This window comes from Cupressus sempervirens, chromosome 11, assembly GCF_028749045.1.
Source record: "Cupressus sempervirens isolate cs-2001-9-10 chromosome 11, ASM2874904v1, whole genome shotgun sequence".
Classification (NCBI taxonomy): Eukaryota; Viridiplantae; Streptophyta; class Pinopsida; order Cupressales; family Cupressaceae; genus Cupressus; species Cupressus sempervirens.
The window spans coordinates 603,743,809-603,761,200 of NC_143128.1; the positions used below are offsets into that span (position 1 = coordinate 603,743,809).

Genomic DNA, 17,392 nt, shown 5'->3' on the forward strand with positions numbered 1-17,392 from the left:
ACATTCCACCATAGACCTAATTGCCCCTATCAGGCTTGGTTTACAAAGGAACTACTAGAAATAAGAAGTGCAGTGCAAGACCAACACAAGGAATAGTTAGATTGGATCATAAATAGAAGGATTCCAAGGTTTCATGATCTGGCTCAACCCCCAAGGTGTGCATTCTCAAAAATCACAGCGATCGGCAGAGTTGTTATATAGAGATGCCAACTCATTCTTGCTTGTATTGTACGGCCACCAACTGCTCCTGCCCTAAAACCTCCAGAATCATATAATACACTTGCATATCTCCCATTTCCTTGAAAATCAGATTTTTCTACCAGTGGGAATGGGAGATATTGTCATTTCTAGCCAAAACCCTAGGTGGTTAGGGTTTGTAACCAGTTTTTGCAAAAGCCCTTATAACTCCAATCTCCTGGCGTTTCAAGGGCTCAGAGTGGGCTCATTTGAAAGCTAACTCATCAAACTTTAATAACACCTGATCCTCCAGTCACCTATATCTGTACAATCCGTACAATAAGCAGAAAAACAAAGTTTTTGCAGGAAAACAGTAGGTTTTTATTGATTCAAAAGCAAATATTACATCCATATGTCTTCCACCTTCCTGTAAGGGCTTATGAAGACCTTCCTCCAATTGGTCCAACCAAAATTTGAAGGTTGTGACCATTGGAGCGAACTTATTACAACCAAAAAGTTACTAATATAATGTAAATGTTGCATTAGTGTCATAGTTATGCAACTTATTTTGATCTATGATTCTAACATGACTTTTAAAAGACTCTAATACTTCCTAAGACCTTTAACATGACCCTAGGAGACTACTAGATCCTTGTGACCTCATGAAACAACTGGTTTATAAAAACACCAAAGGTTGTTCAAGGATCAAACAAATAGGATCAACATACAAAGAAAGAGCCTAATTAAAAAATATGGTAGAATCAAAAAGTGTGAAGGCCTAGAAGACCTTTTGATCACTTAGTTTTGATGGGGTGCTTCTGCACCAATACATGAAGTAACTAGTACCAAAGTAGTCTCATCATAAAATCAACTCAGTATGAAATCAATATCCAATAATTTGGAAAATAATGCTACTAAACATCAAGCATAAACATAAACTGGCCTAAAAGAGTTTGACAATAATAACTGAATGTAAACTAGGGTCGGACACTACAAGAACTTACAGCAAAACTCTGAGAAATGATGCCAAACTCTAGACCCTAGGTGTGCCAAAGCATGAGATTTTCTTTAGTTATCAGCCCTCTTCTCAATCAATGGCAGAATATAGATAACCTCTAGCCAACATATATCTTCCAAGCCATAGTAAGTATAGTAATGGAAGATGCCAATCAAACTATGGAAATGTAATACTCCCAACCACAAATAATATTAGTAAGGGAGATTAAATGGAATCACTTTACCTCAGCAATGATTCAAAAACACTTCTTAGCTTCCCTTATACTTCAGCAAGGGCAACAAAATTCAATATCTCAGAAAGCCACAAAGGCAACAAAAGCAAATATATATTCAAGCATGTTTTTCTCAACAAATGGGCTTGTATTTATAACCTCCAGATTTCGTTTTGTTGCCAAAATGTAACTTCACTTAAGAAGCTTCACCACACAATATTAATTAGAAGCTTCCTTTAGATTCTCTCACTTGACTTGGCTTAACTAATTAATTAATGTCACATTCCAATGATAACTCAACTCTCAACTTAAAGTGAAATTATAAAGTTAAATTATAACTTTATAATAAGCCTTTTAATAATTAATAATAATTTGGCCACTAAAAATATAATAACTCTCAAAATACTCATCATTTAAATATGTCGTCTGAAATAGGAGTCATACCTATTATTTCTCCATGTGACCAAATGCACTTTTCAAAAATAGAAAGTGTCCATCTCTATCAACACCCAACTTACCACAAATAACAAGTACACAAAACTAAGCCCAAACGAAGTCCAATCTGAGCCAAACAAAGACCAACCCAAGCTTATTGAATTGTGGAGAAGCTAAGACCCTCTCAAGCCAAGCCACTGCCACAGAAGACGCTCTATCCATAATAATTAGCCTACGAGGATCACAATAATAGGCTAATCCTTGAAATTCCAATGTTGGGAAAAATGGGGACATTACACTTTCATAATGATTGCAGTTCGTAAAATCGCTTGTTGTTCTCCTACAAACTACTGATGGAGAGAAGCCCTCAATGGGCTACATTTATGAGGGCATGGATAGGGTGGAGGCCATTCGCTCTTTTTTTGCAGGGAATCGAGATAGGTATGGGCCTATATGGGATGTCATTGATAGACGTTGGCACAATCTATTTCACAGGCCTATGCATGTAGTGACCTATTTCCTTAATCCAGCATACCAATTCAACCCACATTTCAAGGCTGATGATGAGGTGTGGAGTGACCTCTATGATGTTGTAGAGAGAATGTCCCCTGATTCAAGAGTTGGAACAATTGTAGTCCGTGAGATTGAGTTGTTTAAGAAAGCTCAAGGGGACTTATTTGCATGGGAGTTGTGCAAGAAAAATAGGACAAAATTGATGCTTGGTAAAAATCTTTGATTTTACATCCTAATTTCTAATTCTATTACCTTTTTAATTTGATAAAAGTCAAAGTCCAAATTTACAGAGGATTGCGATTCACATCTTGAGTCAGCCATCTAGTGCATCAAAATGCGAACTTAATTGGAGTCTATTTGAGCATATACACTCGAAGAAGTGCAATAGGTTGGCACTGAAAAAATTGAATGATCTTGTCTTTGTTCATTACAACTTTCACCTTTGCCATAGACAAATCTTGGGCATTGATACATCACCAGTTGTATTAGAGGATGTTGATCCACATGCAGAGTGAAAAACACTAAGATTGTTGATTCTGTCTTCAGATGAAGATGTGGAGTGGGTTGATCAAGTGGATCGAGAGGTTGAGGTAGTAGTGATGGCAATCGAGGAGGCTAGAGCGCGAGGAGATAGAGTACAGGACCCTGAGGCTAGGAGTGATGGATCCGAGTTTGATGATGAGGATTATGTGGGTAAGGATGAGGATGAAGTCCAGCCTCAGACACGGGGAGAGAGGATGGCTCTACAGTCTTCCATGACTTATCTTAGGTGTACTCGTAGGAGAACATAAGCTACTATGAGCCTTAGTCTTCTACTGTTCTACACTCTAGCTATTATTTTGATATATGTTTTGAACTTTTGATACCATGGATTTTGTAATCCATGAATATTGTAGACATTTGACACTGTAGTGACACTATGTTTATTACTTTAAGTTTATATTGTGTTAATCACTTTTTTCCTTCAGATATTCGCTTTTATACTTATGTGATCTATGCAAAAGTGTGTATGTGTATTAAGTAGCTTCTATTTATTTCAATTATTGTGTATTTGATGTTAATTGACTAAAAGATGCATGAAAAAATCTTAAAATCCTTAAAATCTTTGAATTTCATGGGTTTTTCAATTTTCCAAATCCTTGCGGAGTTTGGTCGTCGAGTTCGAGTTTGAGTCGGATTTTGACTTTCTGAGTCAGAGGTGAGTTTGAGTCTCGTAACTATGATATATATATTTATAATTTAAAAAAAAATTCTAGTATGGATGAACCCAAAATGTACCCGAACCCAACCCCCCCAAAAAAGGAGCAAATGTCAAACCCAAATTTCAAACCTGCATCCGAACTAGAATTCGAAGCGGCAACTTAATAAAAAAGAAACAAAATAAGGATGCTGACCCTATAGACAAAACAACTTGAAGGCAGCTTCAACGAGCTATTAACAACACATTAATAGTCATTAATAGTATACCAGTTCATACTATCAGAATAAGTCTAGAGATATAAAACCAAATGTAATAAAGTCTTAGAGTTCTTAAAACTTAAAAGCTTGGAAACAACCAGCAAGTGGCTAAGCAAACATACCACCCTAGTCTTCAGTAAGGAATTTAAATTGCTCCTTATTATTTCCTTCGTCATCAACATCTTTACCCAACACCTTCTTCTGCATCAAGCAGAATGTGGTGGCTAACCTGTGCATGACCTTAAAGATAAACTGAGAATGGCTCACCTTCTTCTCCATATCCAGGACCTTAGTCTTTTGGGCAGCCAAGTCCACAGCAATGGCCTGACAATTGATGTAGGTGTTAGTCTCCTCGGCATGGTGGGTGTCCACATCTCCCTGCATGGCATCCTTGGTCAAGTACAAAGGCTCCATCTTGGTATTGTTCAAGTGATTTGTGGACTGACAATTAGTAGAATTCTCCGAGCTATCTTCCTCTTCAAAATTCCGAGTCTTACAAGCTATTTCCATGGACTTGGGTTGTTCCTATCAATCTCTCATTATAAGCGACAGTAGGGATGGTTATAAGTTGAGAATATGTCTGAGTCCTCATACACTTTACTATCCATGCAAACAATATAAAACCACACTACATATTGGCAAAGCAATTAAAATCATAAAAATAGAGCACAAATAAGCAGATTCATAATTATAGAATAAGAGCAATCAAATTCATAATACAAATAAATATTAAAGCCTTAGAGAAAACAAAAGATTTAGAAGGAACATTATTTTACCAAACAAGGGAAACCTACCTTATATGCAACTAGGGTACATGACAACTCTTAGATGTCCTCATCATTTTCAAAGTTAGCATTTTGTTAATATTTATCGACACATAAAAAAACCTGCACTCTAACCACTTTAAGAATTAATCATAATTTTTTCCTTATTGGGTGGTTGTTTTCCTTTTTATAATGAATCTATGTGGTAGATATTCAGGGTTTGGATTGTGTATTTGGACTTGAAAATAAATTGTATTTTTATCTGTTGGATTGATTTTCTGAATTAGACAATCGAAGGTGCTTGGAGTAACCAGTCTTTGCTACAATGCAATTTATTTTATTTTTTCTACAAGCTACAAAGAACCAGTGCAATTTACACAATGATGTTACAGTTGTAAAATCATGATGTATATGATCATTAATGTCATTCCATGCAAGGTTCATTTCTTAGTGGCATCATAGCCTAAGAAAGCTACATACAATTTAGGGCAGGAGTATACAAATTCAAAATCCCATTTGATATAGGTCATCTAATTTTTACATTTAGTCCATTATTAGTTTATAGTAGAAGCAAAACAAGTAGAGAAATTCTTACATGGACTCACTTCTTAAGTTGTGAGGAATGCAATGATGATTATACACAGACTGGTGGGATCAGCATTGCATATCAAATATCAAAGTATAAATTGAAAACATGGAAATTGTACCATACGCTTAATTACTAATAATTCATATGAGCATTTTACCTCTCATGGTTTCTGACTTGACATGTACAATCCCTCCATAAGGCTGCTCGGATCCTGGTTTAAGTTCAATGGTGCAATACAATCCCAGCCACATGTGATGTGAGGAAGAACCAACTTTCACACTTACTAGTTGGACTCTATTATTTTGCCAATGAGGATCTTTATAAGGCCAATGACTTGGGGTGCACAAGTTGACTTGTACCCAGTTTCTCTAAGCTCTTTGAAAGTACCCTCACCCGCAAATATATAATTACATACAAAGATTTACTTAGACATACATCTCAAGCACAAATAGTGATCGAATCCTACATATTAGAGTTATATGCCAACAAAGTTGACCCACACTGTAACATCCACTTTTCTCGGCTCTTAACTAACAACTAGCATATCAAAGAAATACAGTTATTACTTCATATTCATAGGAAGACAGTTATAATAGTTATGTTCATGGGAATGAAATTAATAGATACAAAATAGTTAAATGGAAAATTTCATAACTAACAATTTGAAAACACCATCAATGATTTTAACAAAGGAAAAATCTACATATCGTAGAATTCAAAATTGAAATCCGTCTAGGGATGTTTCTGCAAAACCCAGGTTAATACATATATGCCGCTTAGGAACAAATAGCTATACCACTTTATCAAAACACTATTACCATCAAATACCATTTTATCATTTAGGGCATCAAATACTAATGTATCAATTTGGGCATCGAATACCACTGTATCATTTAGGGCATCAAATACCATTGTATCGTTTAGGGCATCAAATACCACTATATCATTTTGGGCATCAAATACCGTTGTATGAATTAGGGCATCAAATACCACTGTATCATTCCTTTTCCTTCAATTGCTAACTATGGCAATAACATTCAGTTAGAAAATATGCTTATATTCATTATTCACATAAATGGAAAACTAAAATAAAAATCCATCAGATAATCCTATCTCTTGCATATAGATATATTCCACGTTTAGTTGGAAGATCAACCGATCTAATTGGTTACCAATTACATTGATGAGAAAAGTTACTTTCATTAAAGGAAATAAATGAATTGTTGATATAAATCAATCCAAAACATCATAAAAATAAAATACCTGTTACCAATAAATGTTTGAATGCTTAATTTATCTTTGTCTGATGTACGTCCTGACATCTTGTGGAGAGGGGAAACATTGTCAGGGGCTTAACCTTTCAACCACGGACCTTAAACTTATCCCTAGACTTTCTCTATCTAGAAAGACCTTCCCTACCCGAAATAGACATAGAACACCTTGTCCACTGAAAATTCCGGTACTTAATTCCACCACTCGACTTGACAACAAAGTATATGAATTGGACAGCACGAGCTATTTAAATGGTTCTTTAAAAGTAATAAAATTATCATATCAAATCTGATTCCGTTTTCTTGTTCTTGTAGAACTTTCTTCCACCTTTTCACCCTCTTTGTGGCCAACCAGCCAGGTGAGTCTTGGGTGTCTAATCTCAGAGGATATCAACTCACTGCTGAAACTCAGCTGTTGAGAAAGATAATATAAATTCAGCACTGCCACAATACAATTCATAAGATTTGAGAACTTCACTTAAGGAACTTCAAAGAAATGAACTTGGACTGAAATCCAACTAGAACAAAGAGGTGACTTAGCATATCATATGTAATTGATTCAAACTTAACAAGGTGAGATTGCTTCATCGAATGTACTATTCGATATCACAGACAAACATTGATATTTAGAAATTGTTGACACATTCCTTGCTTGTATTATCAAATGCAAAACATATACCAATTAAGAATTGGGAAAACTAATCACATAACCTAATCAAGGAGATATGGAGCTTTTCTGCTTGACTCCGTACAACCAGCTCTTAAAGTTTGCGTTTCAGATTGCAGAGCTCAAGAACAAGGATCTTCCAAGGATATTTAGTGACTCGGATGCGTATTCAATCCAAACGCAAAAATTAATGAAGAGAAGATTAATGGAGAACCAGAGGTAGAGTTTTGAACTTGAGGTTGATTCCTAAACTTGTGTCCCGCAAAAGACATACAGAAATAATATAAAGGCTTCCAAGAAGCCACGACTCTTGCAGTAGTTTAAAAAAGAAGCTGGCTTCTTGGCTCACCGATAAAAGAAAGATATGCCAAGTGTAATCCTCACCTCTTATAGAGACTTATAATTATGAGGAAAGAATTCGAAGGTCTCCTAATCAAGAATAATTTATAATATTTTACATTTATATCTTTGCACACATACAAACACACACACACACACACACACACACACACACACATATATATAATTTTGAATGGTGACATCGTATTATTATTTTGTCAAAGGTTATACCTATTAGGATTCACATATCTAAATACGTGTATACTTGGGAGATTATTTTATCTTCATATCCTCTCAATTTATAGGCATATTTATATATATGTATGTTAATAGAGATGAGCTTGAATAATTTAATACTATGGTGGCTACATACTTTTATACTTATGTGCACACACACACACACATATTATGGGTACAATATTTGATTATGTTAAAATATTTAATGTTTTATTGATTGTCCAAATAGCTCATGGTATTGTCCAATGTACACTCTTGCTTGCCTAGTCGTATACCCTTAGCCATGGTGATTCAAGGTTTCATACCTATTTGCCCAGTGATGGTGGTGCCCCTGTGCCCCATTCTTTTCTGACAATGCTCCCACCCCTTTGACGTGCTCCCTACAAGGAAATTCTCAACAGTTAAATCATATTTCCATAACAAATTATTAATCATAAATGATCATAATGGCTAACCGCCTTTTCAATTCCTATGAATTCATGATAAATAACCAACTATCTGAAATAGTTTTCAAAATATCATCATAAAGGTTAACTAGCATGTTATCTTCATATGAAATTATAACGACTAACCATCTTACCATTTCGCATGATTATAACAAATTTCAACTATCAACTGACTTCACGTGAACCTCAACAACTATATGAACATTATAAATTGGGTAAAAAATTGGGATGTAACACACACGTACATAGTGACCAACTGGCAATAGAAGGGAACAAGGCTTTGTTGCGTACCTTTTTCCATTGCTTGGTTCGCTAACATTGTACCTCCCACTCTTGAATACATCATAGTAGCGTGAACATAGTACATTAGCTAACTATTTTCATATTAGGTCCTATTCACGCTTATATACTCAAGCTTAGATCATTTACTTTTTGTGTCTAATATCATTGAACTAATAGACTTATCATGATACTAGTATGTCTTAGGGTTTCATCCTTGTCTCTATAAAAAGGTTTTCTCATTGCATATTGTACCAGTTTCATTTTTGCATCAAATGAGTTTTTTGGTTTCATGGCATTTCTTCCTTGTGTGGAAGGTTGTTTTGGTTTTTGGTGGCCCTTCGGCTATTATTGGGTTGATCAACAGCTCTCACATGATATTAGAGCTTTCATTCAGATTTGCAATTGCTTTCCCTTGCTTGGAGAGTTTCAGCCAAGAGTTTCCAAATGGTACATTCTAGTGCCAAATAGATCTCACAATTGAGCTGAAAAGGCCCAAAAACCTATAAATCAATAGCAAATTCAATAGGTTAGAGTGCCAAAAAAATTTGGAGCATTCTTGGGAGAGTTTGTAGACTTTGTTAGTTAGAAATCCATAAATTCTTCTATGGGCATATAGCTATTATACAATGCTGTTAGATCTGCCATTTTTGTGCATTCAAAATCTCACTGGAATATTCACTTGCATTGTGCCTTCACAGTTTTGATACAGTGCGATGGTTTGTGTGCCATTTGGTATTAGTTTGTAGTGGATGACGTGGGGTCCACTGCCATATTGGTCACTGGAGTTTCACTCGCTGGTCGATCTAACCATTATATGGTATCACCACAACCAAAAAGCTCCCCTCAGCATGAGTGCCACCATTTTACCACTCAAAGCCAGTGGTGCCATCATAGAACTGTTAATATTGTGCAAGTTGCTTTTCGTTTAGCTACAAATGGGAGATTTTCTTCTTAGAGCTATATATTGGGAATATAGTATTGGAATTTTGCAAACAAATAGACATTAAAAAGCCGGATTCACATACTCTACGACCATTTATAAGTTTTGTCTTGATTTTTTCATATCTTATAGTGTCAAAGTTATGGGAAGTAAAAGGCAGCAAATTTCAACTAAATAAAGAGTATTTAGCTTCATTTGTTAAAGCATCAGTTCTAGGCGCATAAGCAAACTCAGAGTGATCTGTTGTGTTCCATTAATACTCTTGTAGAAAATATGATAGTTTGTAACTTGTATATTAATTTTTTAATATCATATGCATATTGACAATGAACTACTAAAGCAATTTGAATGAAGTTTTTGACATTGTCACATTTACTAATTTGTTCGACTTGGACTCGTGAACTCTCAATTTGACACAAATGTTATGTATGAAGGCTCTATAATACATATATGAATGATTCATCAATGTTATCATATGGATGTTTAAAATTTTCCTATATTAAGTCTTCTCTTTTTTATTTAGCCATCCCCTTTGCAGTCTGTTAGCTGTCCCAAAAAAAGGCCTGAAAAATCAGGAATCTGGAAATGCGTACCCCTACCCCATATCGAACCCTTCCTGGAAACTTGGGTTAACATTGGATTATGTTAGTAGAGCCATACCTAAGGAAAAACATGATGCAGTAAGAAACAGCAAGGAACTTCAAACGTCTTTCATACTGTATGAGCTACAAACAAAATTAATCACAGTTTGAATTGAATTGTGTTAGCCATGTTTTAAGCATAAACAAAACCAACAGAAAACAGACAAACAATGGAACCACCAATTGATGAATTTGATATAAAGAACTTTTTGTAAGCAAAACCTTTGGAGAGTGTGTGATAAGTTATCTTTCTTTGCAGCATCATGGCTTGGATAAGGGCTTCCATATCAAGCTACACATTTTCTTAGTTAAAGACCTAAGTAACTCAACTTGACCATGTTTCGCCAAGGATATGATCCAAGTTGTGGCATTATACCTCAGAAACCAGGTTCAAGATTGATCAACTTAAAGTTCCCTTGGAATTGATGTCATGAAATTCGTCATCTCCCATCATCACCCCTCAAAGGTCTAATAATTGCATTAATCAGCTTTAGTTTTATGGTATATTATGTGGAGTCGTTCATTCCTTCTGTGGGAAAATTCTAGTTTTTAAAACTCTGAGTACTTGTGCAATTTGAAAGCTAGATTAGCTTGGTGAATTTGTAGCAAGTACTTGCCAAGATTTGTAGAGTTTCTTGCAAGTGTTTGCTAGAAACCTGTCAACTAGCACAATTTGTTTTTCTATTTTTTTCTTAAAATATTTTAAACTTTATTCACTTGATATGAATGGTTTTTCAACAGTTTTCTTTCTCTTGCCTCATTAACATTCATGTCTTATACTTACATTTTATATATTGTTTAAATAATACTATATGATTTTTTAAATTTATTTTTAACTTGCTGAGCTTTTGCTGAGTTTTGTTGAATTTTTTGAAAAGTTGCATGCTTGGGTCAAAATTTTGAGAGCTGTCAAGTTTTCAGCAAACCTGAGTTTTATATCTATGGAAGAGTGTGTGAGCTTCCTTTTATAAAATTCAGTAAGGATCAGTGGGAACACAAAATTGAGTGAACCAGTACAACCAACCACACTGAAAATTATAGTCAAGGGAAGGTGTTTGGTTCACCAAAGCAGATGTTGTAAAGTTAGAAAACTGAGGCCACGTTGAGTATTAATGGAGTAACAATATATCCGCTCATTATATATTTCACATCAAGTATTCAAAACAATAACTACTTGAGGAGGATGTGTAAAGAAAGGTGCCACCCTATTTATGATGCCTTTTGTATATTGTATCCCAAATTAAATCGTTGAATGCAAGATGCCCACCACAAAAATCACTGTCGACCCTTCAATTGGGAGTTCAAAAATGAAAGGGTTGGTGATTGACATGCAAAATTGCATTGACATTGAGAGCATAATTCTGCTATGATTCAATTACTTGGATCAAAGCATAAAATTCTGTCATATGTGCTGCAATTGTACTTGGTTTGTGACAATGCTTAATGGTGATATACCACTGATTGCCTTCCCTACTTAAGTATTGTGCTTATTTCAAATCAGGAAGCTATCAATTTCAAGTTGTAAACCTTGTTGCAAGTCAAGTGAACAAGACATGAAGTAGAGAAAAGATCCCTTTTTAAATGAATAAACAGGTGAGTGGCCTATGGTCTCCAATTATATTCATTTGTCTAGTGGGCTAATTTAGAGGATAGGAAAAAGGTAGGTAGTTGTGAATGAGCTTTCTATAAACTTCGCTAATATGTGACCCTATGTATTATATTCACTTTAATCAGTAAACCTAGATAGACAACCAAGGTTTCACAAAGGAGGACTTTGTCACTGTTTCTTGGAGATGATGTTGATGAAGATGATCCAATTTCTAGTGTGCTAGTAGAGTCATTCGAGGACTTGCTCTAGATCAAGATGTCATCAAGGTACACAAAATATTTGCCAAAATGGGGTAAACAAAAAATCATTTATGATGCACATAAATGTGGGCAATGCCCTGATGAGGCCAGAAAGGAATGAACGACAAGTGCAGTTCAAGTATTGTCTTAAAAGATGTCTTCCACAAATCATAGGGATCCGCACACACTTGGTGATTTATAGAAATCAGATCAAGCTTAGTGAAGTACTTGGCACCATAAAGTTAGTTGAATTGATTAACAATCTTGGAAATTCGGTATACTTCTTCACAATGATTTTGTAGACAAACCTTGTAACTATTTTTCACATACCATCCCCTTTATTTGAAACAATGGGTGAAGATGTGCAAGGAGAATTGAATATCTTGATTTGTCTGGACACATCTTAGTGCTACAATGGCAGTAACCTGGCAAGCCACTCGATTAGGCAATTGAGAACTATATGCTAGTTCATTAGAATGTGGATGACATCAACAAAGCGATCTCTTTAAGCTCTTCAAATTTATCAAAATACACATCAACAAGAGATTTGTCATTTTAGAAGGAAGCTTACAAACATTCTTTTACCGTGGCATCCTTAATTATGTAACCATTAAAACACTTGTGCTAATTAACCTATTCAGTTACTGGTCTACCAGATAGTGAAGAACCATGAGAGGAAGGATTGGTTTGATGCACTTTATTGTCCTTGTATTTTTGATAGTTCTTGTGGAAGTCATCAAATACAATCTTGTGACTATATTGATTAGATGTTTCAACTTTCATGTATTATATTCCATGAATTGAAGGGAGTAACGTCACATTCAAGTCATCAAATACAATCTCGTGACCATATTGATAAGATGATTCAACTTTCATGTATTTGATTTGATGAATTGAAGGGATTGACATCACGGTCAACTATACCTTGGAATGGCTTGATGACAAATTTGATGGAACACTTAACAAGAAATAACTAGAAGTGTGGAATCTCCCTTCTTTATCCACCGAAGTGTTATGCACGGGGATGGATGTGTTGAAATTGGCAGCAAAAGATCATCTAACCTTTTGGATACCATTGCCAAAAATTAGTGTTATGAATCTATTCTTGATTTGGCAATTATGAGTTAATAAACTTCCCTAGTGTTGACATAATAATCTTTGTTTGTGAGAATACAATTAGGAGTAAAAGTTTCTGGAGCTTGTTACCTAAATGGATCAAAATCCTTACATTGTGAAGTCTTCTTAGCAAGAATGGTCTACCATATTTCATATGAGGAAATGAAATTTTCATCAATAGAATGCCAAGTTGATTTGTTGCAAGAACAATACTTCATTTCTTTTCCATATTAGTAGTTTGAGCCCTATACAATTAGGAAAAGGTGGAGGATAGAAGTGATAAGAGGGAGAGGTGATCCACCTTTTTTTCTAATTGCACAATTAGAAGGAAGATGAACCAATAGTCAATGATCCACTGATAATGAAATAATATGAGCTGGATTTGAGGGGATAGGAATGACTAGATGCAAGATAGAAGGCTAAATAAGCTAGATGACAAATTTTAGTAGAAACAAGCAAACAAAAAAGAACTTGTGATGAGCAGAAGCAAAAACTACCCTACAATACTGACTTGGAATTTGAATTTAAAGTTTTCTTGGAGGGTATAGGACGCCTAGGCATCATGTACCTAAGTATAGGATGCCATCTCATCATATACCATGCACTTTTGGCCAAAATTGTCAAAGATTGACTATTGGATCCTCTACGTTTAAGATCTATAAGGAGTCCGACAAACACACAAAAAAGGTAATTGTTGGGTTGAAAGGGGTTCCCCTTGGTCAACCCTAGTTTAGGAATTAACCTTGAAATGTAAATGAAATTGCATGCAAAGGAAAGTCTGTAAATGCAAAGGTTAATGTTAGGTCTACCATGTAAATGTATACTTTCATTAGTAGATATTGAGATAGCTCATATTTATGAAGAGTATGTTGCTTGAATGTAGTTCAACCTTGTAATGTAGGAAGGAATAAAAAATGCCTTTAAAAAATGCACGAATCTATGAATGCCACTACAAGATCTTCAATGTTGTGTGCGTGATAAACTCTTTCCTTAAAGAATGGATGAATTAAATGCATGTAGATGGACAAAAGTATCTTACTTGATTGATAACTCTATATTTGGAAATCATGGGAGAGAAGCTTGCCAAAATGGAGAAAATTGCCTTCAAAATTGCCTTTGATGCTTGAAATTGTTGGTATGATTGAATCACTAATGACATTTTACTTAAGCTTACTTAGGATAATGCATATGGTGTAAGATCATTGATTGGATCACTAATGACCCTTTGTTTGCACGTGGTGTAGGATAAATTTAACTTTAGGCGGTCATAGTTATTATCACATTCTACTTTTTGTGTTATCTCCACCTTTAGTGCGCATATCACTTTATCATCCACCACATGATGTACATACTTCATTGCATAGTGGAGAATGATCCACCTTTGGTGGACATGTAATTCCACCTTGTGTGTTTAATAAGTTATCTACCCATCTTAGTCTCTTATTGCCTCGCCTATATAAGAAGGCACATTTACATTTTAAATCAAGCTATTATTTATGGTATTGTGATCCTGTTGTTTATGCCCATTAGCAATATTATCATTCTTGCATCTTGTTGCAATTGTCTTGCCATTCTATTGTAAAAGTTATCTTGGTCTTCCATTTGATCCTAGGGGGTGTTATAGAGTCACCTAAAACTCTAACATGGTATCATAGTTCTCTAGGCGTGAATAATCCTTCTTATGAGTAGAAAAATTGGTTTGATTTGATTGTGGGTGCAAAAAAGGCCATTTGGGCATCATCATTGTATTTGGAAAGTTGTGATAATGAATTTTAACTATAAATTTGCATATATTGGGAAAATGTAAAATCTAAGGTAAATGTTTTTTGGCACAAACAAATTGTACAACCCACTTGTGTAGTTAGACTTGATTAGAAAAATGTTATTTTATTTTCTGCAAAATGTTTTTTCTTTTGGCAAAAATATTGTTTTGCTGGTAATCCCCCATACCTCTATATTTTGTTAGAACTTTTTGCAAGAAAACAATTAACAATTTGTAGTATTAGATTTGTATTGTAGAGAAACACCCACACATACCTTTGACTTGTTACAAATCATCACAAGTGGTCATTGCCTTTTGCTTATGTTGTGCGCAACTTTGTATATAAACTATAGTAAACTTCACATTGAAAGCCATGTGGGATTAAACAAGTCCCAAGACCCACATTCCCGTTGACATATAAAATCTCTCCCTGATATTTTCTTGGGAACAATTGGTGATTGCTCTGAGGACACAACTCTCTAGCTAAGGCACTATGTAGACATACTCCCTGACATTCTCTGAGACCCCCACACGGATACATGTGTCAAGTCGCCACCTCAACTCCTTGAGACAAATCAACACCTAGTTGGTGCCACATCAAATCCGTACAGCAAAGTAAACACCAAGTCATCAACTGTACACCTAATCATCTTCTACATCATTATCAGTATGGTGACATCATCCTTTCAAGGCATCTAATTTGATTTTAAGTTTGACCATCATTTCTTGGGCTAGTTTCCTTTTCTGTGACAACCATTTGACTATCAAATTTTATTGTGGAGACTGTTGATGTTAACATGGTTTGAATTTCCTGCCCCTTCACCATTGAGCTTTTGTGATTTGCAGTTCAACTTTGGAGGCTCATAGCTTGCCCAATTTAACTTCTTTTTTCGAGCAATTTTTTTGGGGTAAAATTTTATGAAATTCACAATGGTAAATGTATATTCTAATTTTGTTAAAAAGAGTTTTCAGAAATTGCAGCTTTCCATGATTATACCTATCCAATCGTGATTTCTACTTCTTCGAGGGCTCTGTTCAAGCTCATACAAACACATTTTAAGGTGTCATTTTTTAAAGTGCATGATTTTTTGTCTACTTCAAATTTATGCTATTAAATTGTAAGTGTTGTGAGTGGACGTATCACTTTCAAAATTTGGTCTATTTTGGCACTTGTATTTGCTTCAATCTTTGCATTGTTCATTAGAGTCTACTATAGACTAATTTTGGTAGTTGTATATTTTAAAATCAGAAGTTAACTTTGCCTTGTTGTACAAGTGTATAGTTGGGGGTAACCAATTGTTGATCTCAATCTATTATGTGAGAAGGTTAAAATTGATGTAATCATGGGTTATGACATACATCATTTTGTTGTAACTTTAACTAAGGGTAATTATGAGTCATGGGAAAAACAAATCATCACACATTGTAGATGGCTTAATCTCTTGCCTCATTTTTATGGACTCATTCTCAAGCCAAAGTCACAGTAGAAGCAATTAGTTTGGGGAAAAAAGAGTTGATCATAACATAGATTTGATTGGTAGCAACATTAGTTCGCATCTCTTCCATGACATCTACCCCAAATTTTGGGGTTTTTAATGCCCACACACATTTTAGACCATTATTTGGAAGCATTTTGGAGATCTACTTGTTTCTCCTTTCCCAACTGATCTTACTTCAGATTGCCTCCTTCCACTTGATGATGATGATAATGTTCCCTTTAATGATGATACCTTAGAGGAGGTTGGATATGATGCAACACTTGAGAGTTATGATGATCTAATGGCTCTATATGCTACTCCTACTTCTCCAATTGAGAACACACATTTATCTTTTGTTGGTGATTCCAATGAGTCATTCCAAGAGATATCTATTTGTCTTCCTAATCAGGATTCTTATTTGCTAGATATTGGTACATTGTTTTTGGAGTCTCACATTTCAGATTTGGGAGACACATTTGAGGGGATTTCTCTTCAAATTGATGACAACTTCACCAGAGTTGAAGAATCTGCTACACTGTCTTTGGAGATTGACATTCACGAGTCTCTACCTTCACTTGATATGTCACTTAGTTTGGTTCAATTTGATCATGCTTATGTGATGGAGACTCCTATTCAATTTTTAGAGGCATCCCTCGTCTTTGATGATAGTTTTGGCCCTAATGTTGTCACTTCCTTTGTGTCGTTGGGTCTTGTTCACATTTAGTTTCCATAGGTCACTTGTTTTCAACCTTCTATTGTGATTGGGCATGTTATTGATTGGTTCATGACATCTTCGTCATCCAAGGACATCATGGCACATGAGCAAATTTCAGAGGCATCAACATCATCATTACTACATTTGGATTTGACTTCCTAATTCTCTCTAGATTGGTAAGCATTATTGTTACAAGTGTGAGTGTTGTTGCACCAAAAGATTGACTTGTCAATGTGCTAGGTTTCCAGATCAAACATAATTGACATGAAAATTTGAAATCACCCAAAGTGGAGCCTAATAGAGAATCTAATTATAGGTGCTAACAGTTTAGTACAATTGTTAAAATAAGAGAATTGCTGCAATTGAAATAATACTTCCTGTGATTTCTTTATGTTTCAAATGCAGCAATCTCCCTTGTTTTTATATTGGGAATAAGATTATGAAGAGATATATCCCTTGATGGGACATGTCTATTTATCAAGGTT

The 17,392-nt window shown here is 35.1% G+C and overlaps 1 protein-coding gene and 1 long non-coding RNA gene across 5 annotated transcripts in view; one reads left to right on the forward strand and one right to left on the reverse strand.

The window, feature by feature from the left end:
• LOC149531125 (cold-responsive protein kinase 1-like) overlaps nt 1–17,392 on the forward strand; it is a 37,326-nt gene that overhangs the window by 10,548 nt on the left and 9,386 nt on the right. The gene's annotated exons all lie outside the window — the stretch shown is intronic.
• Nucleotides 1–17,392, reverse strand: part of LOC149531126 (uncharacterized) — a 35,687-nt gene that overhangs the window by 9,351 nt on the left and 8,944 nt on the right. The gene's annotated exons all lie outside the window — the stretch shown is intronic.